At 41.7% G+C, this 4756-nt stretch overlaps 1 long non-coding RNA gene across 1 annotated transcript; it reads left to right on the top strand.

Annotated features, from left to right (window-relative positions):
- Window positions 1-3104: 3104 nt before the first annotated feature.
- Window positions 3105-4055, top strand: LOC103104767 (uncharacterized). The gene is made up of 2 exons (XR_468145.2): window positions 3105-3492; window positions 3932-4055. It is a non-coding gene; the product is annotated as an uncharacterized LOC103104767 (long non-coding RNA).
- Window positions 4056-4756: the final 701 nt, after the last annotated feature.

Raw genomic sequence — 4756 nt, forward strand, 5'->3', positions numbered from 1 at the left:
TCAAAGCTGGCCTCAGATACTTCCTGGCTGTATGACCCTGAGCAAGTCACTTAGCCTCCATTTGCCTAACCCTTACCACTCTTCTGCTTTGGAACCAATACACCATATTGATTCTAAGATGGAATGTAAGGGTTAAAAAAAAGAAAAAAGACTCAACCGAAGCACCTCTTCTAAGTGAAATCTTTGTAATCCTTCACCTGTTAGCACCTTCTTGCCTCTCCCACCCCAACTCCATAATTTTGTATCTCTTGTATATTATTTATCAATTGCACACAATCCCATTAGAATGTAAGCTCCGTGAGGGCAAAGACTGTTTCGTTTTTTGTTTCTATCTCTAGCACATGGCACAGTGCTTGGAAGGCTGAATAACTGCATGTTGTGGCTGGGCACAAAAGAAGAGAAATGAGAAGACACCTGCCTCCTCCACTTCTTTGGGGAAACACAAGTGTGAAACATTGCAAAAATAATATCAGACTTTTCAGTGGATTAGTTAAGTTTGCTAATCCTTTTTTCCTTCCTGTTTTTGTTGTTTGTCATATGGACTGGTTCTCTGGGAGAGGCTGGAGGAAGGAATACAGTGAGAAATGTAGGTGATAAAAAAAAAATTATTTCCCTCAAAAAGCATGTTGATTATTACTTCTACCTCTCCCCTCTTCTAATTCTTTCCCTCCCCTTGAAGTAGACTTGGGAAGCTTCTCCTTCCTGGGGGAGCTCCCTAAGAAAGGGGAGTCTAAGACCTTCAAAACCTTTCAAAGAAATCCACACGTCAGACATTGGGGAAAGCAACCTTCAAATGGACACAGGCAACTCTAGCTTGGAGAAGAGCTAACTGAGCATTAATCTGCCTTCCTTCTCTCTCTTCCTGCCTCTTCTCAGTGAGAGGGCCAGGCTGGATGTCCTGTTGTCCTTTTCAGATCTAAGTATATGATGCTGTGACACACTCTTCCTTGGGTCTCCTTTAACCGATAGATTGGTGGTGCTACAATGCATGAGGAGAGAAGTGAGGGGACAGCCCAGGAGAGAATGAACTCAATTCTTTTAATCCCAATCCATTGGTCTCAATTTTTCTGATCTCTGTAGCATCTGGAGCTGATCCAATTACACTTCTGCCACCAAATAGGAGAGTTCAACAGAACAACCCAGGGTGAGCTTTTCTGGACAACCATTTCTGATCCTTACCTAATTTAATCAAATCACGATTTGGGCTGGCTGTCACTGCCTAATAATAAAAATAGTATAGCCCCAAATTCAAATCTAGGCATTTACTAGCTCTGTGCCTCTGGGCAAGTCACTCAACTTCTGTTTCCTGTTATAATCCTCTGGAGAAGGAAATGGCAAACCATTCTAGTATCTTTGTCATGAAAACTCCATGGACAGTAGTGGTGGGTGTGCTGTGGTCCACAGGGTCACAAAGTGTCAGATAACAACTAAAAACTGAACAACAACTACTTTCCATTAGTGTGGCCCCCTAGTAGCACCTACAACTCTACTCCATGCCCAAGGAAGGGCTGGTGACCCTTGAACAGTAGCCTAGGAGAATCCCAAAGAGAAAATTGGAAATATGATTTACATTTGGCCACTTTCTTATAGGAACACAAGGATCCATGCTTCAGGGTCTGCAATGTTCTCAGGTTTCATTGCTCCAGGGAAGCAATGCTTCTAGAGGGAAGAACTTCCTTTCCTCTCTCCCTAGAAAACATTCAGCTCATAGGACCAGCAGCCTTCTCAGAGGGACGGTCAGCAAAAGGACTGCATGTTACAGAGAGGCCAGTGGTACTGAGAACCAAGAAAACGTTTGATTTGATTTTAGATTGGTGGGCACAGGCGACCTTTAAGAGAGCAGTTTCCAGAGAGTAGCAGGGAAAGCAGCCAGAATATGAGGTGTGAAGGATTGAGTGGGAGGTGAAGAAGTGAAAGCAGCAAATATAGATTACTTACCAAATTAATAACACTCCTGTCTAGGATGATTTTGAGACATTCGTGCCTAGAGGCAGATAGGTAAGTAAGATTTCATTCAGTAAGATCAGTCAAGATTGCATTTGACTCTGACTCTACCAAAGAATTCCACCCATGTTGTTCAGGCTTTCTAAAAATTTCCATATCTCCAATTCACAAACTGTATAACCGGTAGCAATTTTAGATACCCTTATATCTATCCTAACTCCCTCATTTTACAGATGAGCAAATAGACCTGGGGAGGTTACAGGCTAATGTCAAATTGACATAACTAGTTAATGGCAGAGTTGAGATTGTCCCGTCCCTTCTGACAGTGGTTAATCCAGACTTGAATATTAATTAAAGCAGAAAAAATACTTCCCCCTCATGAACCACCCCCCCAGATTTACCAACTCCTGTCACATACTCAAGCATCATAAATAAATATGAAATGTTCTATAGTCATAGAAAATAGCTATGATAAGTGATACTTAGAATGTCCTAAGGAATACTTATGGAGGCAGCTGGGTGGCTCAGCAGATTGAAAGCCAAATCTAAAGACAGGAGGTCCTGAGTTCAAATCTGACCTCAGACACTGCCTAGTTGTATGACCCTGGGCAGGTCACTTAACTCCCATTGCCCTCTTCCTTGGAACCAATTCACTGTATTATAAACTAAAGGCAAGAGTTGGGTTTTGTTTTTTAATTTATAAGGTCATCAATTTAGAACTGGAAGGGATTTTGAAGAATATTTAATCCAATCCCTTTTTTACAGATGATGAAACTAAAGCCCATTGTAGTTCAACTAGCTGTTCAGGCTAAGGGAAGATGCTAGGAAGCTCCAAGACCTACATTCCAGCTTCCATATACCTCACTGCCTCTCCTTGCTCATAGACCAATTTCTTTTACTCCTCCCTTAACTTTCTTGATGTGAGGATGGAGAATGAGGTCAAGCTAATGGCCATGACTGGGTTCGCCATACTTGGATTCATTTGTCAATTTCAAAGATGAAACTGGCAAACCCAAGGGAGGGATGTTCTTTCTGAGCAGCATACTAGAGGCTCTCTTGGCCTTGTCAGGATTATTAAGTCATTTGGTATCCTGGGCAACCTGAAAGCAGCACTAGGACAGTCTAACCCAAATAAGGTTCATCCTAGGGGAATGAAGGAATACATCTCCTCCAGCCTCGGGCTGTCAGGCTTACATCCCTTTCTCACAGCTATTAGGGAACACTGTTCAGGACCTTTTTTAAAGTTTCTTTTTTCAAGTAGGAGAAAAAGAAGGAAAGAAGGAAGGAAGCAGAAGCAAAAAGAAAAGACCCACTGCAGAAAAACGGGATTTTTTTCTAATGTCAGAAATAGGCTTCTACAGACTGAAATTCCAGCATGTTTCAGCAGGCTAAGCAACAAGTTCCTGTCAGCTAGACTCACAGGTTAATCTCTATGAAAACTCTGAATCACAGAGGCATTCAGATATTTATATATAGTAGACAGAGGTTTGCCGACATGCTCAGAGTGCTCCGCTATCTCCCTCCTCTTTTTCTTCAAGAGTTACATAGGTGAAATTATTTCTTCTGCTTATCTAGAAGGAAGGAAGGAAGGAAGGAAGGAAGGAAGGAAGGAAGGAAGGAAGGAAGGAAGGAAGGAAGGAAGGAAGGAAGGAAGGAAGGAAGGAAGGAAGGAAGGAAGGAAGGAGGGAGGAAGGGAAGGAGGGAGGGAGGGAGGAAGGGAAGGAAGGAGGGAGGAAGGGAAGGAGGGAGGGAGGGAGGAAGGGAAGGAGGGAGGGAAGGAGGGAGGGAGGGAGGAAGGAAAAGACAATAAAGAAGGAAGAAAGGGAGAAAAGGAGGGAAGAAAGAAGAAAGAGAGAGAGAGAGAGAGAGAGAGAGAGAGAGAGAGAGAGAGAGAGAGAGAGAGAGAGAGAGAAAGGAGGAAAGGGAAAAAGAAAGATAGATGACAGGAGAAAATAATTTAGAAATAATTTATTTTATATTACCTTAGATGCTGAGGAATATAAGAAAAACATGCTATTTTACAGCTCAAAATGATTTGCTACTCAATCCAAGGTAAAGCAAAAAAACTGAAACAAACTTCAGACATACAATAAAACATTCAAGTTACTTAATTTCAACACCTTTAATATGTATATGATGAAACAGGGGAACTATAAAAGAGACATTTTGTAACACGATCAAGAAATAGGACCTTTTGTCTGGATTTGCTCCGTCATGCGTCCCTCCACACTTTATATTTGTTTTAGCTTCAAGGTCACATCAAGACACAGTGACTTTGGGCAGGCTTTAGATGTATGCATTGTTTATTTTTATGTGTACTGGAGCTTACCAGCTTGTGAGGGAAGGCTTGAACACAAGTATGATCTCTAGTTCTACCTCTGAAAGAATGTCTTTGGTTACGCTCAAACCATCTCAATGTGAGTTATTAAGAGTATGTGAAAGTTTCTCCTTAAACATTTTCCTGAAATTCAGCTGAAGCAATTCCTTTAGAAGTCTCTGAGTTAGGGAACATCAGACTATTGCAATTTTATAGGGCTTCCATTCATAAAAATAAGAAAGGGGTTATTTCCATGTGAGTGTCATGTTTCTTACATGAAAAGCATCAAAGAAGTTGCCAAGAATGAGTTTCCCTGAGTCATTAAATCTTTCTCTCTAGAGAAGCTTGGGGCTCAGTTACACCCCTGAGACACGCAGTAGAAAAAGGAAAGGGATGTTCAGGGCAAAAGAAACCTTTGACTCAACGCCCCTGAAGCCTTCTTTCTGACCAGAAAGTAGCCTGGGGTATTTTCTCAATATACATTCTTCTGGGTGA

Source organism: Monodelphis domestica, chromosome 4 (assembly GCF_027887165.1).
Source record: "Monodelphis domestica isolate mMonDom1 chromosome 4, mMonDom1.pri, whole genome shotgun sequence".
Lineage (NCBI taxonomy): Eukaryota > Metazoa > Chordata > Mammalia > Didelphimorphia > Didelphidae > Monodelphis > Monodelphis domestica.